Source organism: Ascaphus truei, chromosome 1 (genome assembly GCF_040206685.1).
Source record: "Ascaphus truei isolate aAscTru1 chromosome 1, aAscTru1.hap1, whole genome shotgun sequence".
In the NCBI taxonomy this organism is placed as follows: domain Eukaryota; kingdom Metazoa; phylum Chordata; class Amphibia; order Anura; family Ascaphidae; genus Ascaphus; species Ascaphus truei.
Genome location: NC_134483.1, coordinates 162,984,642 through 163,008,172, shown reverse-complemented (window position 1 = coordinate 163,008,172; position 23,531 = coordinate 162,984,642). Strand labels below are relative to the sequence as shown.

Sequence of the window (23,531 nt, the reverse complement as noted above, 5' to 3'; positions counted from 1 at the left end):
CTACGATGGAGGATGTAATTAGCTGGGCTTTAAGTAACAGCCATTTACTGCCAGCCAGTTTCCGAGCAAGGTGTCTAATCTTTATGCTCCTGGACCCCATCTAGTTTCCTGCTTTACTCTTTGCCTACACTGTACCTCTGCCAGGACCTGTATTCTGTCCTACCCTGACCTTCGAACCATGACCCCGCCTACACTGCCTTGTGTTTTGATCGAGTGCAGAAAATTGAATTTGAGCGTTGTCTGCAATACCGTCGAGAAACTCAAGTGGGCGATCGTGAGTTGTCTTAAAAACTAATTTCAATGCAACCTGTCTTTTATTCCTGTACAGTACTTCAAGTGTGTTTAATTGTAATTTGAAGATTAAAAATATGAACACACGCAACAAACAGTATTTGTAACTAATTAAATGTTTTATTTGTACAGGATAATAAAGTTAACATGAATAATACAAAAATACAACGTCGCTTCTTCTTCCGAATGTAAAACGTTTATTCCGCGCATGTGAGTATGTCAAAATGTAACCTTGTTGAAAAGCACATGCCTGTCATTATGTAACCTTGTTCAGAATTAAATTACTGTACAGTAAAATACAGTACATTTCCCCACTATAAGTGTATGTAAAAAGTAAATTCAACATATTTTAAAGATTTTTATAGTGTATGTCAAAGATATATTTAGATACAGTATATTTAAATGACATCAGTACTTTATTTATAGTAGTATTGTAAGCAACTTAATTTCAAGATTTATATATTTACGGTATGTCAGATATTTTTATATATATATATATATTTAAATGCCTTTACAACTTTATATTACAATATGTACAGTATAGTGCTACTGTAAGTGCATCTAAACAGTAAATACACCTTATTTGCAAGATGTTTATACTGAATACAATACTGTTCAGTATGTCAACGAGATTTATATACAGTATATTTAAATGCCTTTAATACTTTATGTACTGCACCGACACACTTTATCCGAGCAAATACCCGGTATGTACCTGGCAGATACCTGGAATGCACCGCTCCTCACCTCTGACAAGCCCCGTTGCATTTGCCTTCCCAGCCTGGGTTCATGCCTGGCTGACGGGCGGCTGATCTGTTAAATGATAATGATTAGGATTTAATAGGCTGCAATGCTTCGTGTGTCTACCAGATGGCATAAATTCATGAATTGTAATGCAGTATATATATATATACTGTGCAGTATTGCAGCCAGCTGGAATAAAATGCTTCAATCCCGGCTTGGAAAATAACTCAATGCACTCGGGCAGAAAACAGTCACAAACCTCAATACACCCGGGTATACCCGAATTCGTGGGACTAGCCGAGCTCGAATAAAGTGTGTCGCCAGTGTATAGTACTACTGTAAGTGTCTCAGCAGTAAAAACATGAACACATCAAAAAGTATATTTAAAGAATGACATTTTTTATTTGCACAGGATAATTAAGGAAAAAAGAATAATACAAAAATACGTCGCCTCTTCTTCAAAATTTACAATCTTGTCTTTTTCTTCCTCGCAATGTCTTGGACATCTGGATCTGTAAAGAAAGAGACAATATTGTATATTATCAATTGCACCATACATTATGCAATCCTGATTTGGGGGGGGGGGGGATTGGGGAGAAATGGCATCATATGGGGAACAGTACATTATGACTACATTGTGCCTACACATGAAAAAACTATTATACCATGACGCCAGTACAGCCCATTTTAATATCTTCTGCTTTTTTGGGGGGTTGGGGGAGACAAATGCTTGGCATGGGGTACAGCACTTTACATTAGGTTTTTGGGGGTTTGGGGAGAAGGGATATGGCATGCATGGATTTGAGCACTGTGTCTTATCTGGCAGTATTGCTGTGAATGTTTCCTGCACGAAGGGGGGGTATTTCCTGCATGTTATGTTTGCACAGCTCCAGACATGCAAAATAGAAAAGAAGCATTAAACAATTAAATAATTTAAAACAATCAACTTTTTTTTAAAATTAGATTAAAAACATTGGCGGCGCCATAATTGGTCTCCTTAAATTTGCAGGAAGCCCCTTCTTGTACTTATGAATGCAATAATTTACATTTTGACTCCACTCGCTGTACATCTCAAAACTGACGTGGTGTTTAAAGATGAACTGGGCATATTTCTGAGGTTGACCACCACATCTGATTTTGTATTTGTCCTGGTATTTGTCCTGGACGCTGTGGGGCAGGTCATTCACCATGATGTCTGGGAGCTGTACAATCCTGGGTGTTGGACCGGATGTGCTTCTGGCAGCGGGCGGGGGTAGATGGTCTGGGAGGATGCTTTCCTCCTGTCATGGCCTAGCTCTTACCGGTGTTGTCATCGTTTGCCACAGAAGGGTACAGTATACCTGTATCCTGGAGACGGAATGTTTGAGCGTGGGAGGTCCCGTGGCATGCTTGGTGTTGGCACCATAAAGGTCAAATCCAGGGATTGAGAGGGTGGACAGGGAGGGGTATGCGGTTTCTCCATGGGAGAATAAGGCGCCTCCAGGTCACCCTCCTGCTCCTGCGTTGCACGTACAGGGGCAAGGACTCCAAGCAAAGAATAGAGCCCCGCAATGTTCCTCTCGATCTTCTCCAGACGAACACCCATGCACATATCCATCCTCTCCATTGTCTCAAAAATACGATCCATCTTGGCCTCCATTCTGTCCCTGTATTGCTCGGTTGAGTTGTCAGTCATTTCGATACCCCTAAAACCATCTGCCATGCGGACGACCGAGCTGGATCTGGTGCAAGGAGTGATGGTGTCATTCAGACGAACATCGGCATGGCTGGGTGCTGGAGGAGGTGACCTGGGGGTTTTTGGATGAACATCGGTGTGCCTCGGTGCTGAAGGAGGTGAGCTGGGGGCTTTTGGATGAACATCGGTGTGGCTGGATGCTGGAGGAGATGACCTGGGTTTTTTTGGACGAACAACAGGTTGGCTGGGTGCTGGAGGAGGTGAGCTGGGGGTTTCAGGACAAACATCGGTGGACTAAGGGTCAGAGCGGGCGGATGTTTGGGAATCGGTGGTGGTGGGTGATGGCAGTGAAAAGTCCGGGATGTCCGATTCCGGTTTGGTGGGTGCAGGAGCACTGGAGGGGCCCATCCAAACAACTTCATCATCGCAGACTTTGGCTATTTTCTTCTTCACATACAAAGGACCAGGGATCTTTGCCTTGGGAGCCTTCGGAACCTTTTCTTTAGGCACCTTTGATTTTGGCTTGGAAACAGCTTCTGACTTTCACTTTCTCATGGTCGGCACAGCAGAAGAAAGCAGGTCCCTGCGTCCGTAGAATCTGGGTTGATCCATGGAAACAGATGGAAGAATGTGCAATACAGTATCTGGACAAGAGCTCATTCCGATAGAGATCAGCGTGTGGGAGGCTATGCAATTTGTGTCACCTTTTATGCATTGTGTCTCTGGTGGAATTTTTGGGTGGGTGTGGAAACGAGCTGCAGGTGTTAAAAGTGGGTGTATACTTTACCTATCGAGGTCCATTATAGATACACCATCACTTCTGTTGATTCAATGCACATTGAATATACTGTACATCGAATACACAATATACATTCCTCTGTGCTTGATTTTTTATCTAAAGCAGCGATGCAGAGGAAAGTTATTTCAGTGGATCTCAGCATGAGAATACAGGTTATGTTCAAGAGAGGACACCGAATTTTACAGATCAAATGCTGGTTACTTACTTCGGGCCTCAATTTATCACAAAGCATCGTCTGCTATCATGCCCATGGTCAGACTAAAAGTGTAAAGCGGAGTCCCCCAGTCACAATAGAGAAAGTATTTTTGTTTTCTTTCTGCAATTACTGTATTACTCTAAAAGCTTTTTGTGCATATCAAAATGCATTTTTTTACTTGTTTTCCTTGCAATTCTTTTAGAGCCAAAACAAAATACTGTACTAATTTTAGAAGTATAATTTTAAATTAATTTAATTTATTTGTTTTGAATTCTTTTTGGGCCTAACAAATTGTTCTCTTTTCCTTTAAACTGTAGGACGGCAAAGCGTCTTGTGGACGAAATCAGCGAAGCCAATGATGAGCGCTGTGCAGCAACAGTCAGGACTGTTCTAGAGAACAGTCACAATATCACAGCATCTGAGACCTGCATCAGGGTGAAGAGACGCCAATTGGGATGGACATATGGACGTGTCAAGTAAGTGTCTTACTGTAATAAAGTACAGTATAATGCAATAGTATGCAGAGTGACAGAAGAGAGTGACAGAACAGGGTTGATACTGTAATTACTGTGCCATAGTTAGTGCAGTGCGGTACTGTATACCTGTAAGACAGTACAGATAAAGTGTTGTATACTACGGTAGGTAAAATATGGTTTTACTGTACTTGTAAAATTCTTCCTTGTCATTACAGAGCGTATCCTATGGTAAGGGAGGCCAACAAGATATAAAAAGAGATGACCAAGCACAGGCATGGATCGAAAGTGGCGAGACTTTTCAGGATGTCATCTTTTCTGATGAGACAACTGTAGCTCTTGAGAGATTTGCCACTTTGCACTCCTCATAAAAAGGACGCCTATCCCTGAAGCTGCGGCCCAAGCACCCACTGAAGATGCATGTGTGGGGTGCGATCTCTAAATGTGGACCAGGCTGCATAATCATATTTGATGTTAAAGTAATGCACAAAGTCACATGCTGTAGTCTCTTTCTCTTTATCTCTCTCTCCCTCCCTCCCCTCTACCTGTAAGGGATCCCAATGTGGTGGGATAGGCCCCTTACAGGAACAATAACAATAATACACACAGTCAGGTATATAACAACAACTTTTACTGAACGCGCAGTATAACAATGCCCCAACCTGATACTACCAGTGAGTGTCCCCCCAAGTACATAGGGTGCTTGGCACCAATACCCTGATGTCCTTTTCCCCCAATGTCAGGGCCCACCCAAAAGTGTAGGAGATAGCGCTATCCCGTGGAGTGTTGGTGCACTTAGTGGAGTTACCTGCCGAGTACTCCAGTACTCGGTGCGGCTGACTTAGCAACCAGCGACGTCGTCCGCAATGGCGTCCGCTACTACGTTGGGTGAATTCCAGCGTGGATAATATCATCATAAGGGTCTCTTACAATGGAGGTGGTCTGGTCCAAGAGCACAGGCTGCAGTCATCATGCGGCGTCTTCACTGTGTCCCTGACACTAGACAGTAAATGGGTAAGCGTCCCTATCTAAGGGGCCTTCCCTGCAGCAACCATAAGTTACTGTGAGTCATTGGCTCTGAGACACTACCTGCTGGATCCAGCTCCCTCTTCCGACTGGCGTGGTCCCACTGAGCAGTGTGTTGCAGGGAATTCCTGGAGCCCTACTGGCTACTGTGGGTCATGTGTCTCTGCTCCCAGAGGCTCACGGGTGTTGTAGTTCCCCTGAGGAGCTATGGGTGTAATGGCCGCTGGTCTTAGTACACTGCGCATGCACTACTCCAACATGTACTCCAGATGTCATCTGCGCATACGCGAGCTGCTACTGCGCATGCACGGCATTCAGGCAAGATGGCGACGTCTTTGGCGGAACACCGGCTACCCGCTTGCCCACTCCCTGCACCACAGCAACCACACAGCCGTCCCCCTCACACAGCCTGGAGGTAAGAGGGGGACCTGGCCACATCTATATATATAGCTCAGTGGACAGGCACTTACCAGTATGAAGAAGTTTTATTGTAATCCAATCAACGTTTCGGCCCACAGCAGTGCCTTTCTCAAGAAAAAATTGCATTATATTATCTTTATATAGCCTGGGACCCCCATTGGCTCTCTTATCTCCCGATATGGCTGGGGAGAGTGCGGCTAGGTGGGGGATGCTGCAGGAGCGATGCGGGCAGTCAGGATGGTGAGCGGGTCGCTGGAGGTCCCCGGCGGCTCCCTTCGCAGGGCACCGCCATCTTGCATATGCGCGTGCATGTGGAGTAAGGTTTCGTGCATGCACAGAGTGCCTGAGGGCTGGCGGCCATTCCGGGAGAGGTGCGCATGCGCAGTGTACTCACTGGAGAGGCGGCCATTACAGTTACCATCTGCAGGGGAACTACATAGAATAATCACTGGTGCATCAGCCAATAGGGTGGCAGATATCTCCTGTTCCCAGATAGCTTGCGAAATGTTACTTTTATGTCTGAAGCACTTATTCCCATGATCTGTTATTTGTATTATTTGTTATTTATATGATTGTCACGTGTAGTACTAATGTGAAGACCTATGTACACTAATGACGCAATATAAATAAAGACATACATACATAGGGTCACTGCCCCAATTAGAATCTATAGTGTCAGGGACACAGTGACGCCATGCAGTACTTGTGGCCTGTGGTCTGGGCTCAGACCACCACCCCAAGGCAGAGACTATTAAGGTGGGACACTCCAGCCAGAGTCCACCCCACGTAGAGGCGGATGCCATCGCCGCAGACAACGGCATGGGACAGACGGGCCTCTTTCCTCAGCCAGCGATACCGCGTGCTGGAGCACCTGGCAGGTATCATACAGTCAACAAGTGCACCAACGATACACTCTTACTGTGGGCAGTGCTGTCACACACTAGGGGTGGGAGAGACAATTGGAGCTAGACACTGGGACACTGCACCCGAGTATTGTGGAGTTACTGCATATCTGTGTACACATGTGTATGGTGTAGTTGTATTACTTGCTCTGGTTAGAAGTTGCATGTTCAGTAAACCTGTCAATATATACTGCATGTGTATTTATTGTATTGGGTCCTGTGAGGGGGTTATCTGGCACTGCCCCGGACCCTTTGCAGGTGGAAGCACTGTCACCGGAACCAACAAGGAACATCCCAGGCTCCCAGCAGCGGAGTCCTGTGAGCCACAGGTAAAATGCACCACATTACACTCAGTAGCTGTTTCATCTCCCAGAGGGTGGGGGAAACAGCGCTACAGTCATATATAAACAAACTGACAAATATGTATGTATGCATCTATCATGCTTAGATCCTTTACTCCTAGCCTCTGAGAGCTATGATGAAAGCTAGTTTGGTTAGGCACACATCTCATATCTTAATACACCCAATTGAAGTGCACTGGACTAGATGAACAAGTCAAAGGGTCACAACTAACAAATGGTCACAATTTTTAAAGAACAATGCCGCCCTGACCCTTTAAACACCGCGGAGTCAACAGCAAACTGTCACAGCAGTGAACATGCCATGGGATTTGTCAAGCAGCGGACTGTAGCCTCAGTGCAGTTATTGACAGTTTTCCTTTGGAGGAGGTGTGGTGTTTGCACCCTCTACATGGGGGAAGTGGCAGAGCAGAGAAAAAAAAAACTACAGACAGCAGGATTAAAAATAAAACCACGGAGAAACTGAGAGGAGGAGTTGGCAGAAGGATTGAGCGGGAGGGGAAGAGGCCATGATCCGGATAATGATCTCATGGCCAGTCTGCCAACGACAGTGGCAGCCCCTATGAGTGACGGCGAGCCTGCAGCACTGACGGCCAGGCACGGGGTGGGTAAAAGGTGGCAGTGACCAGCAACAGCACAGTCACTCCTCCTCATCCCCCTGGGAGTGTGACAGAGCGCAGGGACAGTGACACACATCTCAGGAGAGCAGGACAGAAGCAAGCAGCTGCAGACTCCACTGGTAAGGGGGAGGAGGGTATGTTTTTGGAGGGGGAAGCAGAGTTGAGGTAGGGACATGACTTGCATAACCTTTTGTTACAACGTTAGGTTTGCCAGTCTCGCTCCCTCCCACATTGCTCTAGTCCTCCTAACCTCCTCAACTGGCTTTTTTCTTTTTTTTTGTATCCACGTCGTAGTCTATAAACCCATTCATCTACCAGTGTGTCTCTGCTTTTCCATATCCCCTAAAGTGATGGAGGCGCTGCAGTGAGTGCACGCTTTGAACTTGAATCATTTAACCCCTACAGAACTAGATAGGCTTTTGCATACAACTACTTCAGGATGGGGGCCCAAGGGAGATGCAAGCATTGTTTTGAATTTGGGCAATTTAACCTTTTTCAATGATCGCTAATCCTGCACTGCATTTACTTAAAAAAATAATTAATCCTGTGTGTGCTGTGAGGCAGGAGAAGGTGGTTTGGCAATACATTGTTTTGAATGTAGGTATTGTAGTCTATACAGTGCTGGAGGGCATTGCAAGACGCGATACACAGACAATGCATTGGCAATGAAGAGGTTAAGCTACACATTTCCTTCTGTTCTTGCAGGCAAAGAAGTTTTCAGGGATGAGAAAAAGAAGTTGGCAGATTGCTTCTGTTCATTATTCTCATTTTATATATATCATTCTGGAACTAGGGGACTGCCTTATCATGGCCAGTCCTGGTTACGAACAGATTTTCCCAGTGGGAACTATAAGAAGCATTAAAGGGAATAATATCTGCGTGTGCGTTTATCTTTAAAAATTAAAAGGCAACCTAGCACATACACGTATTTCTCTAAATATATATTAATATATACACACATATATTTACGTGTGTGTGTGTGTATATATATATACACCCACACACCCACACACCCACACACACACACACACACACACACACACACACACACACACACACACACACACACATACACATACACATACACATACACACAAACACATTAGATAAGTTATGGTGGGTGAAAAAGGTGACGAAAAAACGTAAAACATATATCAAATAAAAATATCACTTGTGAGCACACTCACATGTCTTAGGCCTCAGCCATGCTCCCTGCTGGCGCGCTGAGACGCAGGGAAAGCGGGTGCTTTCCCTGGCCTTGCGGTTGCTTACCGCACGCGCTGTCAGGGGGCGGGCCGGGGGCGGGCGCGCCACTGGCCGGGGGCGGGCCAGTGACGTCACGGAGCTGGTTCGCCCTCATTGGGCGAACCGCTCACGTGACCGGCCTGTAGCGCCAGCAAGCCGGGGGAATTTTAAATTCTCCTAAGACCTGCGCTTCCGCAAGCGCGCGGAAGCGCAGGTGAGCCCCTACTAAAGCCGCTCTAATTGCGGCTGTAGGGGCTCAGTGCTGAGCGGGAGCGCGCGTCAGCACGCTTCCGCCAGCAAGCGCTAAACATAGCCAAGGCCTTAGGCTGAGCCCCCGCTGGTGCTGAGCGCGCTCATGCTTGGAGAGCTCTCCAAGCATGAGCACCGGGTGTCCTGCATTTACACGTGCGCTGGGGGGCAGGAGAATTGCGGGTAGATGAGCGCGCGGGAAAGTATAATTTTTTGTTTATCTAAGCGCTGAGCGTTGGTGAGCATGTGTGCCCGTGCACGAGCGTGCACGCACAGCGTGAGCGGGGTCTTACATATATTTATATATGTAAGTAACTGCCGCAAGCGCCGCCCGCTCAACGCTAGCGGGGACGCAGCCTTAGACAGGTCTGCAGACCCATCTAAGACATGTGAATGTGCTCACAAGTGATATTTTAATTTGATATATATTGTGACAAACGGCTTACTCCGGGGCTCCGCCGTCTGTCCGGGACTGTTAGAACACGGTCTTTTAGGGTAGGTTAAATGATGAGACGTCACGTACTGTTCCTTTAAACAGGCTATGCCTGGTTTATTCAGTCCCAGGCACTGAGACTGCCACAGTTTAAACAGAAAACAAAGCCAAACAAAAAGCTGCTCGTCTGAGCGATAACTTAAACTTAGATGTCCCTGACTCAGAGTTGGAAGTGGCTTGTCCACTTCCACCAACAAAATAAGTACCTTTGCAGTCTTTAGACAAACTAACAGAATGAATGAAGCGATTTGGGAAAGAGGCTTTCTCACCCCTCTGCAGTTCAGCAGCCTTCCAGGCTCTTGGGCGGGGCCCAGAGGAAACAGGAAACAGGTCTTATATACCTGAACTCTAATCAGCATGACAGGTGACAGAAAACAGGCAGCAGACAAACTGTGGAATGGAGTGCCTGTACTACGAGGCTGCCCTGTTCAGCTTAGACAGGACAGAAACTGTTCAGTATCCTGGGAGCCCTGTATATGGAGTTTATTACCAACCCCTGGTTTCTGTCACATATCCTCCCCCCCAGCTCAGACCTCGAGGGGTGAGCGACCATGGATATTAGGGAGTGCATCCTTGACAACCCGTCGGCATTGCCATGTTTGTGCCCCGACCTGTGTTCCACAGAAAATTTAAAGGGCTGTAGGCTTAGGAACCACCTGGTTACCCTAGCGTTCTTCTCCCTATTTTGACACATCCAGGTAAGGGGTGCATGATCTGTGACCAATCGGAACTTTCTCCCCAACAGATAATACTTGAGTGTCTCTACAGCCCACTTTATTGCGAGACACTCTTTCTCGACTATGGAGTAATTTTTCTCCTGGGGATTTAGTTTCCTACTTAAATAAAGGATGGGGTGCTCCTCCCCTTGAGACTCCTGGGAGAGTACCGCCCCCAGCCCTACCTCAGATGCGTCGGTTTGGACTACGAACTCTTTGGAGAAGTCAGGTGTGACCAACACTGGTTGGGCACAGAGAGCTTCTTTCAGGCTTCTAAAGGCCTGTTCGGCTTCGGGGGACCACTTTACCATTAGCGGTCCTCTTGCTTTTGTGAGGTCGGTTAGTGGGGTTGCCTTAGTTGCAAAATTGGGAATAAACCTCCTATAGTAGCCAATTAACCCCAAAAAGGTCCTTACTTGTTTTTTTGTGACTGGCCTTGGCCAATTTTGTATCGCCTCTACTTTGAGTGTTTGTGGTTTGAGTAACCCTCTACCAATAGAATACCCCAGATACTTGGCCTCCTCCAGACCAATAGTGCATTTAGCGGGGTTAGCAGTTAGTCCAGCAGACCGAACTGCGTCGAGCACAGCTTGGACCTTTGGAAGGTGGGACTGCCAATCTTCACTATGGATTACCACATCATCCAGGTAGGCGGCAGCGTACCGAACATGGGGTTTTAAAATTTTATCCATCATTCTTTGGAATGTGGCGGGAGCTCCATGTAAGCCAAAAGGCAGCACCTTATATTGAAAGAGGCCGTCTGGGGTTGAGAAGGCTGTTTTTTCTTTTGCCCTTTCTGTGAGGGGAACCTGCCAGTACCCTTTTGTTAGGTCTAGGGTTGTGAGATATCGGGCTTTGCCCAGTCTCTCTACAAGTTCATCCACCCTGGGCATAGGATAAGTATCAAATTTTGACACCGCGTTTAGTTTCCGGTAGTCATTACAAAACCTTGTTGTACCGTCTGGCTTTGGGACTAAAACTATAGGGCTGTTCCACCCACTTTGGGATTCCTCAATTACGCCTAGTTTTAGCATTTTTTTAACCTCTAAACTTATAGCCTCTCTCTTGGCCTCTGGGATTCGGTACGGTTTAAGGTTAACTCGGACCCCCGGTTCAGAGACTATGTCATGTTTAATTACGTTAGTTTTACCTGGCTGTGTAGAGAAGATTTCTTTGTTCCTTCTCACTAAACTCTGGACCTCTCGTTTCTGATGCACGGACAGTGTTTCAGCTATGCTAACCTCTGGGTCAGTTTCTTGATTCTCTGACGGACCTGGGGGTACTAGGGTTAACAAGACCTCTCTATCTTTCCAGGGCTTGAGTAGGTTTATATGGTAAATTTGCTCAGGTTTCCTCCTACCTGGCTGCCTTACCCTATAATTTACTTCTCCCACTCTTTCCAAGACCTCATATGGCCCATGCCATTTAGCAAGGAATTTACTCTCCACGGTGGGAACCAGAACTAGTACCCTATCACCTGGAAAAAAAATTCTGACCCTAGCACCCTTATTATACGTATTCCTTTGTGCTTCTTGAGCTTTCTCCATGTGTTCCCTCACTATGGGTAGGACTGCAGCAATGCGGTCCTGCATTTGGGCAACATGCTCTATTACACTTCTGTAAGGGGTAACCTCGTGTTCCCAAGTTTCTTTGGCTATATCCAGTAAGCCCCTTGGATGTCGGCCATACAATAGTTCAAACGGGGAGAAGCCTGTGGATGACTGGGGAACTTCCCTAATGGCAAATAACAGGTATGGTAACAAACAGTCCCAGTTTTTCCCATCCTTATCGACCGCCCGGCGTAACATGCTCTTTAAGGTTTTATTGAACCTTTCCACTAAACCATCTGTTTGTGGATGATAGACTGAGGTTCTGAGATGCTTGATTTTTAGGAGTTTACATAGCTCTTTTGTTACTTGGGACATAAATGGTGTTCCCTGGTCAGATAAGATCTCTTTAGGAATTCCGACCCGGGAAAACAGAAGTACTAACTCTTTTGCTATGTTTTTAGCAGAGGTGCTACGTAGGGGAACTGCCTCCGGATATCGGGTAGCATAATCTAATATTACCAATATATGCTGATGTCCCCTAGCAGACTTTATTAGGGGTCCTACTAGATCCATAGCAATCCGGTCAAATGGTACCTCTATTATGGGAAGGGGTACCAATGGGCTGCGGTATGCTTTGAACGGGGCGGTGATCTGACATTCTGGGCATGAGGAACAATAGTTTGTAATTTCTGCCAGAACCCCAGGCCAATAAAAGCTTCGGAGAACCTTTTCTTTTGTCTTTTCCACCCCTAGGTGTCCCCCCAATGGATGACTATGTGCGAGGTGTAATACTACGTTACGGAATGTCCGTGGTACCAACAATTGTTTAGTTGTAACTGATTTTCTTTTATCAACCCGATATACTAGGTCGTTCTCTACCTCGAAGTAGGGGTAAGCAAGTGAGATATCTGGTTGGCCATGAGTACTATTCTGGTCCCGTATATTTCCCCTTGCTACCGCTAATGTGGGGTCCTCCCACTGGGCCTTCTTAAAACTCCCAGGACTGACCTCTAGGTCAGCGAGGGTCTTATCCTGTACTGGGGTGGTAAGTGCCTGATCAACATCTTGATTTGGGGTATTCCCTACCAAAGTAGTGATGGGGAAGGGAATTTCACAGCACTCCTCCTTTTCCCCTTTCTTATTTGGGCCCTCGTCAACCTCCATTTCTGAAAAAGGGAAAGGATTTGTTTCTTCTAACACTTCGTTATGGTCTGCTATTGAACTCTGGGCGCTATTCTGAGCTGGGGACCACATTTTTAGAAAATGGGGAAAGTCGGTCCCTATTAACACATCATGTGCCAGTTTGGGTACAACACCCACCTTGAAATCTAAAGAACCAAATTCTGTTTCAAAAAAAACATCAACAGTGGAATATTCATGATTATCCCCATGTATACAACAAATTGCCACTCTTTGTGAACTGTTTACCTGTTTCTTCTTAATGGGCAATAGGTATTCGGACACTAGTGTGACCATACTCCCAGAGTCAAGAAGTGCCCGAACCCTCTTACCATTAACCTTTACAAATGCCCACAGATGGTTATTCAAGGGGTCCTCTGGGCTAGGGCCCATACATTGGGACAACAGCGAATAAGGTTCCACGCTGTTGCATTGCATGGGCTCATCATTTAGTGGGCAGATTTTTGCTGTGTGGCCCCTCTCATGACAATTTACACATTTAGGTACATAGTCTGTGTCCCACTTAGAGCCTTTTCCCGGCTCCCCATGTTGGCTATTGCCCTTAGTGTGCGAACCACTGTTGCTGGTGCTGCGTGAAGGTGGTCGCCGCTCTTCAGCTCCCCTTAACCCCGGTACCCTTTTACCGTCTCTGGAAGAGTCCTGGAACCTCGGGTAGTGGGGTTGCTCCACGACTGTGGGTTGCGGGTGCTCTCCTGCTGCATTGTACCTTTCTACGAGGGCCACAAGCTCATCCGCATTGTGGGGGTCACTCCGACTGACCCAATGGCGTAAGGCAGAGGGAAGTTTCCTCAAGAACTGGTCCATGACCAACCGTTCCACGATGTGGCTTGCTGAGTTGATCTCGGGTTGTAGCCACTTCCGGGCGAGGTGGATGAGGTCATACATCTGGCTTCGGGTGGCTTTATCCATCGTGAAGGACCATGCGTGAAACCTTTGGGCGCGAACAGCCGTGGTTACGCCGAGGCGGGCGAGGATCTCGAACTTCAATTTTGCATAGACGTTAGCTTCGGCTGGCTCTAGATCAAAGTAAGCCTTCTGGGGTTCGCCGCTTAGGAAGGGTGCGATTAGACCAGCCCACTCAGCTTCTGGCCATCCCTCTCTCTGTGCCGTGCGTTCAAACGTGAGAAGATAGGCTTCCACATCATCCGAGGGTCCCATCTTCTGAAGGTAGTGGCTTGCCCTGGTCATTTTCGGAACTGGGGCTGCCGCTGCCAGTGGAAGGTTACTGATAGTCTCCCTCAGGATCTCGAGTTCCTGCTGTAAGCCCTGAGCGAACCGCTGTTGCTCCTCTTTCAGCAAGCGGTTTGTCTCTTGCTGGTTTGCATTCGCCTGTTGCAGGGCTTCATTCGCGTCTCTCTGGACAGCGACATTGCGTACCAGCGCACTCACCACGTCTTCCATCTTGTTGGAGAGAGAGAAAAAAAACCTTTTTTTTTCTTTTTTTTTCTTTAAAGTTCTTTAACCCCCAGACCTTTTAGTGTTCTGCCCGCATTCTCCACCATATGTGACAAACGGCTTACTCCGGGGCTCCGCCGTCTGTCCGGGACTGTTAGAACACGGTCTTTTAGGGTAGGTTAAATGATGAGACGTCACGTACTGTTCCTTTAAACAGGCTATGCCTGGTTTATTCAGTCCCAGGCACTGAGACTGCCACAGTTTAAACAGAAAACAAAGCCAAACAAAAAGCTGCTCGTCTGAGCGATAACTTAAACTTAGATGTCCCTGACTCAGAGTTGGAAGTGGCTTGTCCACTTCCACCAACAAAATAAGTACCTTTGCAGTCTTTAGACAAACTAACAGAATGAATGAAGCGATTTGGGAAAGAGGCTTTCTCACCCCTCTGCAGTTCAGCAGCCTTCCAGGCTCTTGGGCGGGGCCCAGAGGAAACAGGAAACAGGTCTTATATACCTGAACTCTAATCAGCATGACAGGTGACAGAAAACAGGCAGCAGACAAACTGTGGAATGGAGTGCCTGTACTACGAGGCTGCCCTGTTCAGCTTAGACAGGACAGAAACTGTTCAGTATCCTGGGAGCCCTGTATATGGAGTTTATTACCAACCCCTGGTTTCTGTCACAATATATATATATAAAAGGAGAAAAACACACATACTGTATATATATATATATATATATATATATATACATATATAACGGTATCGTCTATTCGTTTTTTTATTTTATATATAATATATAAAAATCAAAAACGAATAAACGATACCGTTCTGTGGCTAACAAAATGCTTTTATTTGTGCGAGCTTTCTAGATCTCTTCTTCCGGCGGTGTTACAATGGATAAATCAGGAAAGGTTTTTTACTTAAAAACAGTGCATCATGGAATGTATCTGACTGAAGCCTATCCCTCCCCCCTGTGTAGTCTGAGATTTATGACTTAAGGTGTTAAATGGTCCCTGAAGGATGGTCCCTGAATGTTAGTAATGTAAGAGTATGTGTATGTGTGTGTCTCTGTGTGTGTAAATTTAAATTTATAAAGTGCCCACAGTGTATACAGCGTTTTACAAAAGTTGTGTGTGGGAGTGTATACCGATGGTGTGGGTAGGTGTAGAAATGTAAGAGGGTGTTGCATTACTATTAATGTGTGTAGATACTATGTGGTCCGTATTGGTATATAGGGATAGAATTACATTGTACATATGTATGTGTAAGAGACAGCTGTGTGTGCATTCATATAGCGCAGTATGTATAGAGATGGCCTTTAGCACTCATGGGAAGAGAGTTCTCTTGTGTAGTGGCTCACGAGGCTACGATCTCGGTTTAGGCCACCGCTAAGTGTCCCGAACAGTTGCATTAATTTGTATTCATGCAGCCGTCTCTCTTTCGGTGTTCTTAGATTACCTTTGAGTATGGCAACCCTCAGATCGTTCATCTTATGGCCAGAATCAGAGAAATGTTCGCCGACAGGACCGTCTCTTGTACCGCGTGTGATGCTGTGACGATGCAGATTCATTCTCTTGTTTAGCCCCTGCCCCGTCTCACCTATGTAGTAGCAGCCCCATGGGCATTTCATGCACATGATGAGGTACACGACATTGCTGGAGGGACGATCTGAAGGTGGCCATACATATGTACACATACATACGTACAATGTCATTCTATCCCTATATACCAATAGGGACCACATAGTATCTACACACAGTAATAGTAATGCAACACCCTCTTACATGTCTACACCTACCCACACCATTGGTATACACTCCCACACACAACTTTTGTAAAGTGCTGTATATACCGGGGGCTCTTTATAAATTAATATTTACACACATACATACATACTCATACATCACTAACATTCAGGAACCATTTAACACCTTAAGTCATAAATCTCATACTGCACGGGGGGAGGGATAGGTTTCAGACACAGATACATTCCAGGATGCACCGTTTTTAAGTAAAACCCTTTCTTGCTTTACCCATTGTAACAACGCCGGACGAAGAATTCAGTGTATCTCGAAAGCTCGCACAAATAGAAGCATTTCGTTAGCCACAGAACGGTATTGTCTATTCATTTTTAATTATTAAGCTCGGCTAACATGGTACAGATACCTCTACATCAAGTATATACATTTATAGACACACACATATATAATTGGATAGGTGTACATTGAATACACCATTTGTTATTTTTTTCTTATGTACACTCATGTTAACCTCTTCTTTGCCAAAGTTATATATATATATATATATATATATATCTTAAGGCCACTGACAAGGGAGGGATTGATGGAAGCATATACAGGTATGAGTTTTCATCTATAGTAAAGGTGGTAGGTTTGTATTCATAAAACGTGTTTGTCACTGTGAGTGTACGGTATAATACATCTGTGTTTATATCGTGCTTTGGGGTTCTGTAATGTATAAAATGTGTATGTATTAACATGGTGTATGTGTCAGAGTGTATTTTGTAAAGCTTGCCTGAATGTCTGTATTTATACTGTACAATGTATGTATATATTTTAAATGAGTGTACTATTTTGTGTGGACCATATTTCTAAAATGTATTTTGTGGGTCTATGTAAACTTTTTTGAGATCTGTTATGTAAAATGTGTATGTTTGTTTTATGAAGGGCTGGGCATTAGTTGAGTTCCTCCTTGGGCACAACAATGCTTGTGTGTGTGAGTCTGCATTGTTCTAAAATGAATGGTTTCTGCATTTACACAATGTAAATATGTGTGTTTTGCAAAATGTGTTTGTCTTAAATGAGAAGCGCTGAGGATTATCTCTGAATCAACAACACATTGCCTATTTGTGTGGGTCTGCACTTTGATAAATGTGCGACTTGTGAGCATGGGGTTCAGCATCCATAAAATCTATGTATGTGTAGCCCTGTCTCCTATAGAACGCAGGCCGCTACTATATGGTGTATCACCTGTAGGCTCGCAGGGCCTAAGTCTCTGCCACGGAGAGCCTGGGGTACGCGCGTAATGATTATAAGGGGGTGCAGCGCCTCCACCTGCGACAGCTCCCGCCAGAGGGGGAGTGGGTCTTCGCAGGACGTATACACGGTAAATACCAACACACGGCAGAATAACTTAACCAATCGACTTTACTTGCATGAATACTTTTACACATATACAGGTAAGCGGCCCTCCCTAGCGGAGACACTCTACTCGCGTCACGGCGGACGCCAACCCTCCCGTATCCCTCCACCGGGTGATCCCACCCCGTTTCCAATCCCCCAAGGGATAAGTCCTCCCACCCTACAGTGAGTCAGATGTATGTGTATATATGAGTGTGACTGCGCAGCCACTGTGTCCCGAATGAATTGATGGTACCGTTGGTGCACTTGTAGAAATACCTGCCGGGTACTCCGATACCCGGTACCGCTACAATCTTCACAAAGGCTCCTTACGAGGTAGATATCGTCCTCACACCGACGTGGATATCCAGGGCGATCCCACCCGGACACTCGTGGTTGACTAGCGGGGTCTGAGCCTAGACCTCCCGCCAATTAGAACAGCCCAGCTCCGATCATGTGGTACTAACGGGAATCTGGAACCTCACTATGGCGGTCCCTAGCTCGGCTTGTCTCTACTGGGACTCAGGGCCTAACTGGGCCTGGGGCATGCGGCCTACGCAGGGGCGGTAAACCTCCCCTGCACCGAAGCTCCGTCTCCTCTCCAGCCAGCTCTGGCACAACGTGCGCGCAACCACCTCCCTTTCCTCCTCCCAAAACTCAACCCATTGGCTCAATCCTATCACGGGGTCTTCGCGGGTGCTACTGGGACAGGTGTCTCGCTACCTCCCTCCAATTAGAACTCTCCTCCTTCGCGGGCTTTGGCAAAACAAGTCTGCGCAAGCGCAACCTCTGGCTAGGTTAGACCTTACGGATGCCAACCAGAACATGGCGTCTTGCATGACGCGGAGCCTCCCTAGTGGAGTACTCTCTCTATGCGCCCCTGCCCGCCCCCATACCAAGGGTGAAAAAGGGGATACCGGCTACATCCTCCCCCCTGTGGATTCCAACGTCCCCGCTTGGACAACGCTAAACAGGCACAACATTATATAATGAAAAAGAGCTAAACGTTGTTCTCTAAATCAGCTTGTATATCTCACTGAACATCACAATAAGAGATTGAACTCGATTGCGAGCCCACTGCTGAGCCTCATAATGGGGTGCCCCAAACTGATCGTAGGCCATCCTCATTGGAGGTTGCCCATTTCTCTGACTCCTTCTTAACAGCTGTTCGGTCACTCCCATGGGAGAGTGACTATCGGTGTCTGATGCGCTGAGTTCTTCCCTTGAGGGGCTTGTGCATGAAGTACTTCTCCCAGAGTACCTTAGCCACCGTAATGGCTTTTTGGTCTTTGGTCGGGAAGGCCTGAGCGTAGCGGGTGTAATGATCGGTGATGACCAGCACGTTTCCTATGCCATGGTTATCGGGTTCGATGCACAAGAAGTCCATACAGACTAAGTCCATGGGGCCCGTACTTTTCAGGTGGCCCATTGGGGCAGCTCTAGTGGGCAAAGTCTTGCACTGAATGCACCGCACACACCTACGACAGTGATGCTCCACGGCTTCTCTCACAAGTCCAAAAGTTTTATCTACCCCCAAGTGACCATGTTCGTCATGGAGAGCTTTCAATACCAGGTACTGTAGTCGTTTTGGCAACATTAGTTGTCGTCAATTCGGGTGATTATGATACTCTACAACTCGGTATAATAGATTTTCTTGTATCTCGAATTTGTCCGCTTCCCGCATCAGTATACCTCCCACATCCCCCGGAGTCTGGCGAAGGAGAGCCCTGCGATTGTGTCGGATGGCATAACGAATGGCCCCTGCGACCGGGTCTTGTTCTTGATATCGTACCATATCCTTCCAGGCGATAATCTTGTCGGGAGTAACATGCATTCCACTAGGGTCACGATAGGCTTCGGGTATAGCGTTGGAGGCACACCCTAGGGAGTCGGCTACTCTTAGTTCCGAAAAGGCTACTTGATCATTTATGATGGCGGCGGTGCAACAGAGAGCTCTTATTCCTGGCCCTGGGATTTCTTCCCACTGATCTTCGTCAGGGGTAGTGTCCAACCCCGGTCGCCTAGACAGGGCGTCCGCTCCAATGTTCAAGGGCCCTGTTTGTATTTCAGGGTGAAATTGTAATTAAAGAGAGCAGCTAGCCAGCGATGCCCGGCCGCATCGAGTTTGGCGGAGGTCATGATGTAGGTGAGCGGATTATTGTCGGTCCGTACCTCGAACGACACCCTGTACAGATAGTCCCGAAGTTTGTCTTCAATGGCCCACTTAAGGCCTAGGAACTCGAGTTTGTGCACCGGATAATTCTGCTCACTGGCAGTCAGACTGCGGCTGATATATGCAACGGGCCGTAACCCCTCGGGGTATTTTTGATGTAACACGGCCCCTAGGCCACTCAGACTAGCGTCCACATGTAGTATGTAGGGCTGTTCGGGATTGGCGTAGGCCAGTACTGGAGCCGCCTTCAGGCTCTGTTTTAAGTCTTTAAAGGCTTGTTCGCACTCAGGCATCCATTTGTCCCCGAAAGGTTGTCTAGCAGGGTTGGCCTTCTGGCCCGCGTACACCGGATAAATTTTGAGCAGGCTGTTGAGGGCTTTGGCCCTACTTGAGTACCCCTCCACAAATCTGCGATAGTAGCCACAAAACCCCAAGAACGAGCGCAAATCTCCCACATTCTCAGGGCGGGGCCAGTTGACAACAGCTTCTATTTTGGCGGGGTCAGTGGCAATTCCCGCACCGGACACGATGTGTCCTACGTACGTTACGGAGGTTCGGCAGAACCGGCATTTATCCAGGGAGAGTTTGAGGCCTTCCTGATGTAGTCTATCCAGCACTTTCAAGAGCCGAGACTCGTGCTCTTCCAGGGTTTTCCCGAAGACGATGATGTCATCTAAATACACCAGGCATTCTCGGGGGTTCAAGTCCCCTAGAGTCTTTTCCATTAGCCGCTGGAAGGTGGCAGGTGCCCCACATATGCCTTGGGGCATACGGGTGAATTGGTAAAACCCTAGGGGGCAGACGAATGCTGTCTTCTCTTGATCCTTAGGGCTCATAGGGACTTGTTAGTACCCTGACCGAAGGTCCAGTACACTGAACCACTGACTCCCGTGTAAAGTATCCAGGATTTCTTCTATTCGGGGAAGGTTATACTGGTCCGGTACTGTCCGATTGTTCAGCGTCCGGTAATCTACACATAGTCTCACGGTCCCATTCTTCTTCCTCACGACTACAATGGGGGAGGCGTAAGGGCTTCGTGACTCCATGACAATCCCGGCTGATTCCATTTCGTTGATAGCCGCCCTCACATCCTCTACATCCCGGGGAGCGAGCCGACGGGAACGTTCCCGGAAAGGCTTCTCATCCCTCATCCGAATGGTGTGTTAGGCATTGCGACTACACCCCACATCCATCTCACTGGTAGAGAACACGGCTCGTCTTTTCTCCAGTTGCATTCGTAATCGCTCCTTCCAGGCTTCCGGCAGTTCGGATGAGCCAAAGTCAAAGTCTAGTGGTGTCCCGGGATCTTCCACTCTGGTCGTATTCACTTGCACGGCTCCCTCCACGGAGCTGACAGGATATATCCTCCCAATCCGTTGACCCACATCGATGGCCATGGGGAAGGGCGACAGATTCTGCACCATTACAAAAATTTGACGGGGAATGGCGGTAGGCCAACTTCGGAATTCGGGTACAAGGCGATATCCCCTGCGTACATCCTCCTTGGGGGTGCTCTCTAAAGAGAACTGGTGCTCTTCGTCTAGTCGATCAGCGTAGGCACACCAAGCGGGGACTCTCTGAGTTTCTCCTGGAAAAAGTTGGGTCAATCCGCCCCGTCCGCAGAACAACAGCCCGTAGTCTTCCGAGGGGGTTTTGGGAGGGGCTGGATCGGCTTGTACCAGCTGTAACTGCAGGCTGGACATGGGGAGCTCGTTAGCTTTGTGTAAGTAGGCCCGGATGACGGCCTGCACAATATCAGCATTCGTACCGAGGATGATTGGGTACTTGGGCGTATCTTTGGGTTCCGGACACACCAAGGCGTCCACCTTCAAGTGGTGAGATTTTCCCGTGTTGAGCTGTTGTATTTCTAGGTCCACGGTCACCAGGCCATCGATGGGGTAGTCATCATTACTTAGACCGCGTACCTTGATATGTTCGGCTGGTCTCAGAGGCCGCTTTTGGAGATGGCGGTCATTGTACCCCCGATATATGATGGTGACTTGGGACCCTGTGTCTAGTAGAGCAGAGGAGTAGATTCCGTCCACTAGTACCCGGATCAACGCCAACCGTCCCACACGGTTACCATCCTCCACCGAATCTTCTCCACTGTGCGGGGTCCCGGGCATGTCGGTATCGGTCGCATACACCCCGCAAACCATAGCCTGGGGAGTGAACTTCCTGGGGGAGGGGCTCCGGTGCCGAGATTCGCCCATCCGACAGTCGTACGATATGTGTCCCTACTTTCCACATTTGTAGCAGGAGATATCCCTGGTGTAGGCACGGCGGTCGTACGGGGGTGAGGACCGTCCCGCGTATTTTGGCTTTTCGGGGGCGGGTTTGTCCGGGGGCTCCTCCTTCTCAGCGCTCCCTTTGGGTTTAATGCTACTGCTGGTTTTTGCCTTCTGAGGGGAGTGTAACATCAGATGGGTCTCGTGCTCTTTGACCTGCTGCAGGAGTTGGATGAACGAGGGGGAGGGTCCCCGCGTGAAGTGGTCACGAATCATGCTAACGATAGGGTGAGTAGGGCTGGACTCCCGGAGGTATTGTTTACGGAGATATTCATCCATCTGAGAAGGCGTCACATATTTATGATGCAACAACGGTCCGAGCGAGATTTGTACTCGGTGTATATAAGCAGACAGATCTTCCCCCTCCTTTTGATTTATGGCGTAGTATTTGGCCCACAGGGCGCCATCATCCTCTTTGGCGCTATAAGCTTCCACTAGGAACTCGATCATCATGCGAGAGGTTAATTCGGGGTACTGTTATCGATGAATACTGATCAAGGTGGACGCTGGGGGGTGCAGGCACTCCATGAGCCGTTGCCGTTTCACCACGTCAGTGCACGACCATTCTTCCATTACTCCCCGAGTGTGTTCCTTCCATGTCTCTATCCCATCCTCCCCGGTAGGCACAGGGAGTGTCCCCGAGAAAGCCTTTAACTTCCGGTTGCTTTGGGCATGGGTGGCTAGAGTAAGTGCTTCCACTAGCGGCGGTAAGCTGATGGGGGTGGTTAACTGGTCTATCTTGTCATTGAGTTTCTGCAGCATATCACTATGCACCCCTGCTTCGGCAGATGCGCTCGACCTGGGAGAACTGGATTCTGACCGGCAACTAGCCACCTCGCTCTCGGGATAGTGAGCGAAGGGAAGAGTGGGGTCGTCCTCATCTAGCTCTCTTACGGGGGGGTCTCGAAGGGGGTAGACAAAGGGGCTGCCGCCAGGCGGTGCATCGGGCAGCGGTAAATATTGGGGAACGGCGGACTCGAGTACTACCAGATCTCGCCGACAGTCCACAAGCAAGGTGTTCCACTTAGACCAAGACTCTATGAGTACATCTACCAGGCGGGCTTTGGCAAAACCCGGTAGTTGTCGTAAGGCCGTTTGCAAAGTCTCTACGGGTAAGGCCATGGATACTCTGGTCACTGCTACGGCACGACGGGCAGGCGTGCGCATTTGGCGCGCCCAGTCGCGTATCTCTTGCTGGGTAGGCAGGGCCATGGCGGCACAATTTAGTCTCGAAGGGGCACCCCAGGTCTAAGATCTCAGCAGCGCCTCCAAATGTAGCCTTGTCTCCTATAGAACGCAAGCCGCTACTATATGCTGTATCACCTGTAGGCTCGCAGGGCCTAAGTCTCTGCCACGGAGAGCCTGGTGTACGCGCGTAATGATTATAAGCGGGTGCAGCGCCTCCACCTGCGACAGCTCCCGCCAGAGGGGGAGTGGGTCTTCGCAGGACGTATACACGGTAAATACCAACACACGGCAGAATAACTTAACCAATCGACTTTACTTGCATGAATACTCTTACACATATACAGGTCAGCGGCCCTCCCTAGCGGAGACACTCTACTCGCGTCACGGC

At 47.8% G+C, this 23,531-nt stretch overlaps 1 protein-coding gene and 1 long non-coding RNA gene across 2 annotated transcripts in view; both read left to right on the top strand.

The window, feature by feature from the left end:
• The first annotated feature begins 423 nt into the window (after positions 1-423).
• LOC142469862 (uncharacterized) lies at positions 424-4,487 on the top strand. The gene is made up of 3 exons (XR_012789112.1): positions 424-501; positions 4,023-4,181; positions 4,397-4,487. It is a non-coding gene; the product is annotated as an uncharacterized LOC142469862 (long non-coding RNA).
• Positions 4,488-6,995: 2,508 nt separating this feature from the next.
• SMARCA2 (SWI/SNF related BAF chromatin remodeling complex subunit ATPase 2) overlaps positions 6,996-23,531 on the top strand; it is a 194,923-nt gene continuing 178,387 nt past the window's right edge. The window contains exon 1 of the mRNA XM_075597226.1: positions 6,996-7,624. The gene's annotated coding sequence lies outside the window, so the exon portion shown is untranslated. The remainder of the gene's footprint in view (positions 7,625-23,531) is intronic.